We start from the raw sequence: 10,380 nt of genomic DNA on the forward strand, positions 1-10,380 counted from the left end.
TTACAATTGCTCTATAACACATGAATCTAAACCTTAGTTATGGTTTAAAAGAACCATCTCATATGCTTATGGATTCTGTAGCTTCGAAATTCAGACAGAGCGGAGAGGAAGCGGCTTGTTCCTGCTCCACAGTATCTGGAGCCTCATGTAAGAGGTTTTGAAGGATGATTTTATAACTGGGGCCTGGCATCATCTGGAGGCTCATTCATTTACTTGCCTGGTGTCTGCACAGGACACTGAAGAACAGGGCTGTGCCTGAGTGTCTGTGTGTGGCATCTCCCTGTGGCTTGGCTTCCTCACAGTCTGCTGGCTCCTGGGTTGTTGGACTTTTTACAGGGTGCCTTAGGACTCCAGAACTCAGACTTCCAGCAAACAAGTTGGAAGCAGCATGCCCTTTTATGATCCAGCGTCATAAATCATATGATGTCATTTCCACTCTATTGGTTGAAGCTGTTCCATACCTGTCCAGATTCAAAAGTAGGAGATGTACACTTCATTTCTTGATAGCGTTATCAATAAATTTAGGGGTACTTTTTTGTTTTTGTTTTTTGGAGGAGCATTTAAAGATGTTCATATGAATGAGTGAATACTCAGTAAGTGTTGAATGATGATTTGTAGATAAAATATATTTCTCAGAAATATACACCAATAACGGATCTCAAGATAAAGAGTTGTTAGAAGTTAGAAGGGAATTAAAATTTAGAGTCCTATGGGACCCTCTCTAAATTAAAAAGAGCCATTGTATTAAGTACTTACCAGATTATATTTCTAGTTCTTAAATATGTACAGTGAGTTTTATTTTTCCTATTTTATAGATGAGAAAATAGAAATTCAAGAAATTGACTTGCTGAAAGATGTATAACCAATAAGTAGCAGAGACCTGATTTCCAATCAAGACTGAGTTTTGTTAAAGTAGGTTCTTTTCCTTTTTCTTTTTTAAGATTTTATTTATTTATTTGAGAGAGAGACAGAGAGAATGAGAGAAAGTGAAAGAGAGAGAGAGAGAGACAACACAAGGGGGGTGAGGGGCAGAGGGAGAAGCAGACTCCCCACTGAGCAGGGAGCCCGAAGCAGAGCTAGATTCCAGGACCCTGGGATCATGACCTGAGCTGAAGGCAGACAATAAACTGACTGAACCACCCAGGTGCCCCCTTTTTCTACTAATGTGGTGGAAAAAGAAAATAAGGATTCATTGTGAGACACTTCGTAAGCTTAGAATTGTTGGGATTTTGCCAACAATTGGATGCAGAGGTAGTCAAGAAGAAGTAAAGTTGAAGATAAATCATTGTATCCAACATTACCTAAAGAGGCAGATATTGGTGGTGTCCTTCAAAAATAGAGAAGATGGAAAGAAGAACAAATTTGTACTGGTTGGCAAAAGGAAAATAAAAAGCAGGACTGCCAACATAATTTCAAAATGAAATTTTATTAAGAATTTCAAGACAGCAACAGTAGAACATTAAACCAAGCACCGGACCCCATGGCTATCACAAATCCAACTCCCATGAAGGCAGTCCTGAAAAGAGTTCAGTCTGGGGCATGATCCATTTTAGTTGCTAGAGATTGGGAGATGCTGAACTTACAAAACAAGATGGGAAGACTCATATGGTCCTTTATAGATCAGAGACAGAAAAAAAAAAAAGTAGAAAAATAAACCAGCTCAAAAAATCCATATATATTCAAGGGTGAATTCTTCTTAAGGACAGAGTGAAAACTTGTTAAGGATAGAGTGTTAGCTGACCCTCAGGTGTGATTATTTAAAACAACCTATCTGTATCCCAAACTAGAGGGAGAGAGAAAGAAAAGTTATCTACTTCAGAGAGCTAGTACTGATCCAGGTAAGGAGAGAATATTCTGGAATCAGTCTTACAAGTTGAAAGTGGTAAACAAAATCTTTATCTAGGAGACAGGATATTGGACTTTTGTGCCTTTTTCCACTAACTAGGTGAGCGACCTTTAATAAAATATTTCATCTCCCTTGGTCTCATATCTCCATTAGTTATATGATAGTTTTAGCCAGATGTATTTATTTTTTCAAATATTCACTTAGTTTCTTATTTTGTTCTAGGCACAAAACATACCCTCCATACACTGTTGAAAACAAAATCTGATACTCTACCTAGAAAACACTAAGATTTATAGTAAGCACACACAAAATAAAACAATGATATATTAGAAATAGTACAGGGCGCCTGGGTGGCTCAGTAGGTTAAGCAACTGCCTTCGGCTCAGGTCATGATCCTGGAGTCCCGGGATCGAGTCCCGCATCGGGGGGGGGGGGGGTCCCTGCTCAGCGGGGGGTCTGCTTCTCCCTCTGACCCTCCCCCCCCATACTCTATCTCATTCTCTCTCTCTCTCAAATAAATAAATAAAATCTTTAAAAAAAAATCATTAGAAATAGTACAGACCAGTCAGACCTGGGTAGAAACCCCGGGGCTTCCTCTTACTACCATGTTTACTTGCTCAAGCTTCTTAACCTTTCTGCTTTTCTTTTTTTTTTTTTTTTAGTCGAAATGTTTTTTTTTTTTTTTTTTTTTTTTTTTTTTATGTTATGTTAGTCACCATACAATACATCATTAGTTTTTGATGTGGTGATCCACGCTTCATTGTTTTCATATAGTACCTAGTGCTCCATGCAGTATGTGCCCTCCTTAATACCCATCACCAGGCTAACCCATCCCCCACCCCCCCTCCCCTCTAAAACCCTCAGTTTGTTTCTCAGAGTCCATAGTCTCTCATGGTTCATCTCTCCCTCTGATTTCCCCCCCCTTCATTTTTCGCTTCCTTCTCCTAATGTCCTCCATGCTATTCCTTATGTTCCACAAATAAGTGAAACCATATGATAACTTTCTCTGCTTGACTTATTTCACTTAGCAAATCTCCTCCAGTTCCATCCATGTTGATGTAAAAGTTGGGTATTCATCCTTTCTGATGGCTAATATTCCATTGTATATATGGACCACATCTTCTTTATCCATTCATCTGTTGAAGGACATCTCGGCTCTTTCCACAGTTTGGCTATTGCAGAATAGAGAGCCCAGATATGGACCCTTAACTCTATGGTCAAATAATCTTCAACAAAGCAGGAAAAAATATGCAATGGGAAAAAGACACTCTCTTCAATAAATGGTGCTGGGAAAATTGGACAGCCACATGCAGAAGAATGAAACTTGACCATTCTCTAACACCATACACAAAGATAAACTCGAAATGGATGAAAGACCTCAATGTGAGACAGGAATCCATCCAAATCCTAGAGGAGAACATAGGCAGTAGCCTCTTTGACATCAGCCACAGCAACTTCTTTCAAGATACATCTCCAAAGGCTAGTGAAACAAAAGCAAAAATGAACTTTTGGGACTTCATCAAGATAAAAAAGCTTCTGCACAGCAAAGGAAACAGTCAACAAAACAAAGAGGCAACCCACAGAATGGGAGAAGATATTTGCAAATGACACTACAGATAAAGGGCTGGTATCCAAGATCTACAAAGAACTTCTCAAACTCAACCCCCAAAAAACAAATAATCCAGTCAAAAATGGGCAGAAGACATGAACAAACACTTCTCCAAAGAAGGCATACAAATGGCTAACAGGCACATGAAAAAATGTTCATCATCATTAGCCATCAGGGAAATTCAAATCAAAACCACACTGAGATAACACCTTACACCAGTTAGAATGGCAAAAATTGACAAGGCAAGAAACAACAAATGTTGGAGAGGTTGTGGAGAAAGGGGAACCCTCTTACACTGTTGGTGGGAATACAAGTTGGTACAGCCACTTTGGAAAATAGTGTGGAGGTGCCTCAGAAAATTAAACAAATAATCAAGTCAAAAAGTGGGCAGAAGATATGAAAAGACACTTCTCTGAAGAAGACATACAAATGGCTAACAGACACATGAAAAAGTGTTCATCATCATTAGCCATCAGGGAAATCCAAATCAAAACCACACTGAGATACCACCTTACACCAGTTAGAATGGCAAAAATGGACAGGGAAAGAAACAAATGTTGGAGAGGTTGTGGAGAAAGGGGAACCCTCTTACACTGTTGGTGGGAATGCAAGTTGGTACAGCCACTTTGGAGAACAGTGTGGAGGTGCCTCAAAAATTTAAAAATAGAGCTACCCTATGACCCAGAATTGCACTACTGGGTATTTACCCCAAAGACACAGATGTAGTGAAAAGAAGGGCTATATGCACCCCAATGTTCATAGCAGCAATGTCCGCAATAGCCTAACTGTGGAAAGAGCCGAGATGCCCTTCAACAGATGAGTGGATAACAAAGATGTGGTCCATATATACAATGGAATATTACTCAGCCATCAGAAAAGATGAATGCCCAACTTTTACATCAACATGGATGGGACTGGAGGAGATTGTGCTAAGTGAAATAAGTCAAGTAGAGAAAGTCAATTATCATATGGTTTCACTTATTTGTGGAACATAAGGAATAACATGGAGGACATTAGGAGAAGGAAGGGGAAAATGGTGGGGGGGGGATTGGAGGGAGAGATGGACTATGAGAGACTATGGACCTGAGAAACAAACAGGGTTTTAGAGGGGAGAAGGGAGGGGGGAGGGGAGATTGGTTAGCCTGGTGATGGGTATTAAGGAGGGCACGTACTGCATGGAGCACTGGGTGTTATATGAAAACAATGGATCATGGATCACTACATCATAAACTAATGATGTCTTGTGTGGTGACTAACATAACATAATAAAATTAAAAAAAAAAAAAAAGAAAATTAAAAATAGAGCACCATGACCCAGCAATTGCACTACTGGGTATTTACCCCAAAGACACAGATCTAGTGAAAAGAAGGACCATATGCACCCCAATGTACTGCTTTTCATTTTTAAACTGTGAAGTGAGAATAACTGTGCTAACTGCCAAGTGATGCTTGAGATCCCTGTACATTCATGTATGTGAGGTGCCTAATTCAGTGTCTGGGGCCTAATACTTAACTATATAAATGTCCATGAGTTTTTTACCCTCTCTTACCCCCTGAATATGTATTTCAGATTCTGAGGCATAGTCCACTCAGTATTAGATCATCCATCAAAATAAGGATAATTCCCAGATCACCTCATCAGGGCATCTGAATACTGTTTAGAGAGCCTCCACAAAATGATCATTTTTTTCTTTCGGACACACAAAATTTAAACTTAGGCCAATTCTTCCAAGCCACTTTAAAATGTATGATGGATGTTTGGAGTTCCTTTTCTCTCCAATGTTTTGGAATTGGAGTGATTCTAACCTTTCTTATTGTTGTGGTTCTTGGATCTCTTTAAGAATGTAATGAAAGCTAACGACCCTTTTCATTTAAAAAAGCACCTACACATGAAACAGAGGCAATCTCACTGTGATCCCAGGCTCCTTGGTTCCCTGAAGTCCTTCCATGTAGCCCTGATTGAGAACTCCATCATAATCCAAACATATACTTATTTACTACAGAAGACTCACATTTTAATTTGAAATTTATGAATTCCAAGTGGTTAGGGAGCTTGATAAATCATTCTTTACCATTGTTAATATCATGAAGGGCAAACTTCTAATCGATTCGATTTCACAGGCCATGTGTGAATATGGATTTCAGCCCTGCCACATAGGCTCTTTGCTCACTGAGTGAAGAAACTTCTGCCCACATTTTAAGGCGAGGCTCGTCTACCCCAGTGATAAATACCGAAAACAAGGCACATGGGATCCAGCTGTCTCAAACCAAATCCTAGGCGTCTCCTATATGCATCTAAAAGATTAAATAATATTGATATAGCTGCATGGTTCCCTTGTTTCCACAGACTTGAAACCAGAACTTATTTGAAGTTTCCAAGTCTATGTCAAAAAGGAGAGGATTCTGAAAGCCCCATAATTTTGATTCTCTATAGGTAAATATTTAAATCTAAAAATAGTTTAAATAGTGATAGTTTATTTTTTGTAAGTGTAAAATGCATTAAAAAGCCTATGCTCTAATCAAGCAAAAATGAATTTTTTTTTCTCTGTTTAGGTAGTGCATCAGCCCTACTCTCAATTTTTTTATTTCTTAATATACTTGTGAACTATCTTTTTAAATTCAGATTGCCTATGACAGACTATTCCCACTAAATACAATGCTTAATTCTTGTTATGTTTTTAGAAGTTATTCCTGTATTATAGACATCCTTACCTGTTTCAGCCTAAATGTGCTTTCTTAAAATGTCTAAAAACTCACTAAAAATATAAGAAAATGTTATAAAGATGTTATTGTGTCATGTGATTTAACTGGTTTTCAGTAACGAATAGTATTCATCTTCAGATGAATACTATTCATCTGAATAGTATTCTTAGGGATGTTATATTTCAAAACATGTTAAAAATTAATAGGTTAGCTCAACTTTCTGTGAGATTTTTAAAGTTTTGATTCCTGGTATGCAAGAGCAAAACATAAGTATTTTCTTTTACATGGCAATTATTAAGAAACTTTTCTAGGATGGATTTTTAATTGGAAAAAAAAATAAGTTCCATTGAAAAATCAAATAAGTTCCATGGAAACACTCAAAAAGAGTTACAGAGATGGCCTAGGTTTGATATTTATGGCCCATATGTTAGCAGTATGAGGCTGTGTCTTCCAAAACATTGCTTTAGATAACATAAACGAATAATTCACTTTTCTTTTTATCAACTTCAGTCTGGAGTGTCTAGGCTCTGAAATTTAGAATGGAAATTATTACATTGTATCAGAATTAAGTACATATACAATTGAATTCCAAAATGAAACAAAAAAAATGAAAGCGTTTTTTAGCGCTTCTCTTTTACTTCAGAAAGAAAAACCTCAAAAATTATTTGATACATGAAACTTCTTTTACTTAAATGAAGATAATCAGTCTGTCACAATGTGTTTTCTTTAGATACTAAATCTTTGCTTTAAAAAAATAGTTCACATTTATTGAAAGCATACTATATGCCTGCTATTAGCTAAATGCAGTACATGTATAATCCCTTTTAATCCTCAAAGCAACTGAGGGGGATAAGGTTGTCATTTTACAGATGAAGAAAGTGAGGCTCACAGAAGAAGCTAAGTACCTCACACAGCTGGCAGAATGGAGATTTGAAGCTGCATCATCCTGACTCTCAATTCTGAGCTCTTCTTATCCATCACAAACACTGTGGTCTTTTCCTAGTCCCACAACTTGTGAGATGTTGCACAAAGTATAAAAACGAGACCTCAAGTATCGTACATCAAGGCAGCATACACTTGAGTTGTAAGTTGTGGAATGAGATTGCTTGGATTTAAACTTAAACTCTCTGTTCTCCAATTTCCACATCTGCAAAATTAGCATAATCATAATGCTAATTTCATAGACCTATTATGGGAATGAAATAAAATCTATTCAACAGTACATGGAAATTACTAAAAAGGGCCCTGGCAGATAATAAATATTCATAACATGTTAACAGTTAATATGATAACTACTATTACCAAATTATCTTTGCTTCATGTATGTCATGATGCCGTACAAAGAATGGAAAGCTTTGTCAGATAGAAATCAGATTTTATGTTTTTTTCATCTCTTCTATAATGCAGATGATTCTTGATATATAAAACTAAATGTTTAGGTTGCCTTCCATCACCCTCCAAGGCAACTAATTTGGGGGAAAGGGTTCATGAACATTTAGTACTGGAAAACATTTCATTCTATGAAAACCCAGCAGAAGTCTAACATATTATCAAAAAAGAAAGGAAAGAAGGAAAAAAAAAAAAAAACTAGAGAAAAGAAATAAAGCCCTGGAAGCTAGACATTTACATCACCTCTATGAGTGAAAATAATAATGCCTCCTTCACAGATTCACTGCCAACACCTTTTCCTTTATACTGGGCGTACCAAGCTGCTTACCATATGGGTGTTATTTAGCCATTTCAATCGCCCAAGACTGAACTGAATGGCACCCCCCCACACACAAATGTCCACACATTTTGTAACTTGAAATATTGAATAATAGTTATTACTATTTCAGATGAAAGACAAATGCTTTACCTTTTCATTTAATATTCTGACAACATTTGCCAAAACACTTCTTAAGGCTCTTCTTAAATGACTCATGATCTTTGGGTTTCATTTTATCAGCTATTTTTTAGTTTTCAAGAAATTTAATATTTTCATCCATCAAGTTTTTTTTTTTTAATTCTCTTAAATGGCTTCATATTTTAAGTTAATATTGTGGCTTGCATTGTTACTTGCATTATTATAAAACATTGCTGTCAGTGACTAGCAGAGTGGTGTAAAGTACATTTCCTAAGGAATAAAATTTAAGTTATTTTAATAATATATGATTACACTACTTGTCTATACCTCCCTCTACAGAAGACAAACTATCTCAATATGAACCCTGAGTACATGTTTACTAAATGGAACTCTGAACTTTCAACAAGCTAAATAATAATAGAATATAGAAAGGTAATAGGAATAAGGTAGTGGAAAAAATGTGGTTATTTCAAATGTATTAACTTCTACTTGAGAGAAGTTAGAATGTTTCAAACTCATTTGCTAACATTTTATCTTGAATCTGTTAAAATGGAACATATTCTTCAAAACAGAAACAAAAACCATAGACTCTTGGGATAGGACCACAGAAAGCAAATAACTCATATTCACTCTCAATACCCAAAATTATCTCTTTACATCTGTTGTACTTATCCCATACTTTGTATGACTGGAGGGAAAGAACTGTGACCAGTAATTACAAATGTAACACCTATTTTAATGACAACTCATGAGTTGCACTCAGTGAAATACTGAATTTTGGATGTTATAGGTTTTGGTTCCAACATTCACCAAGGCTATGTTTTGACCCAGAAAAAAAAAAAAAAGATTAGTCATTTACTCAAACATCTCATTTCTTTTTTTTTTTATTTTTTTTTATTTTTATTTTTTTAAAGATTTTATTTATTTATTTGAGAGAGAGAGAATGAGAGACAGAGAGCAGGAGAGGGAGGAGGGTCAGAGGGAGAAGCAGACTCCCTGCCGAGCAGGGAGCCCGATGCGGGACTCGATCCCGGGACTCCAGGACCATGACCTGAGCCGAAGGCAGTCGCTTAACCAACTGAACCACCCAGGCGCCCCTCAAACATCTCATTTCTTCAAATACATATACCATGCAGTCTTCAGAATAACTACTCAAAAACATATAACTGACCAATTGTCCTCTTTATGTACTTTCTTTGTATTTCTTCAATGGCTTTGAATAAAAATGCCGTTCCTAACATATCGTAAAGAGGACTGATGACTGGACTTCAGGTCAGGCTTTGCTGCTCATTCCCAGCCCAGGTTTGGGTCAGGTGCAGAACCGCTCTGGCTCCTAAGCCAGAAACTGCAGTTCCTTTCTTTCATTTGCTTTCATTCTTTGATCAGGCTGTTTAGAAAGCCTTCTTTTGGCTTCCTTAATGCCACAGGATGAGACTGGGTTCCCGTCGATGGCCTCATATTTTCCAGGGCAAGTATCATATCATTAAACTTACCACAGAGATGTCTAATACCACTTCTGGTAATTCACGTCCTCTAGATTCTAGGCTCTAAGAGAATGATATTCTGAGAGTAAGAAGTCTGTCTCACTTATCTCAAGACCCCTCATGCTTAGCACAATGCTCGACATACAGCAAGCCGATATTAAGGGTATGCTGAACACATGAATCAGTAGTGAGCATATATGAAATAGGGCCCCGATTGCCAATATGTGATAGATATTTGATCAATCTGTGTAAGAAACACCATCGATCTGTGCTGAATCTGTAATAAAGGCATTACAACAATAAAAAATAGGCACCTATTTATATTGCCAGATAATTTGACACTTAACTTGAAGAAACATTGTGACACATGGCGGATGTTTATCATCATCATGGAGAATGTTCCAGTTTCAAAGAGCATCCCAAGTGATGCAACTTGAAAGTGGGAGGAAAGCTACACATCCTTGAGGCCCCCTCCTGGGTTCCGTTGTTGGAAGGGGGTGGAAAAGGAGGAGAAACTATATGGATGGCTGTGCACATTTGCCAGGGTAGCTGTGTTCAGCCACTCTCTAGTCCTGCCAAAGTGGAGGTGGTACATGGAGCATGGTCTGCAAAACAGCAGATGAGGTTGGCTTGGTCCCCATGGAAACCAGATCTCCCATGGAGAAGTAAACATATTTGATACTTTTGTAATCAGAACCCATCAAAAAGTGAAAAATAATCCATTTTTATTGTACTTGTATTGTCTTGAGAGAATGGATATTCTAAGTCAGATTCAGTCAGGTATCAGACTTGATCAAGTTATGCCTCACTTTAACCACTGACATAAGAGATTTAAAAAGTTCCTCACTTGCTATCATGACTTAGCTCTCTATAGAAGTTTGGAAAAGTATTT

This window comes from Mirounga angustirostris, unplaced genomic scaffold (assembly GCF_029215605.1).
Source record: "Mirounga angustirostris isolate CCGP_5_RB_7025 unplaced genomic scaffold, mMirAng1.0.hap1 SCAF_1, whole genome shotgun sequence".
NCBI classification, from domain to species: Eukaryota; Metazoa; Chordata; class Mammalia; order Carnivora; family Phocidae; genus Mirounga; species Mirounga angustirostris.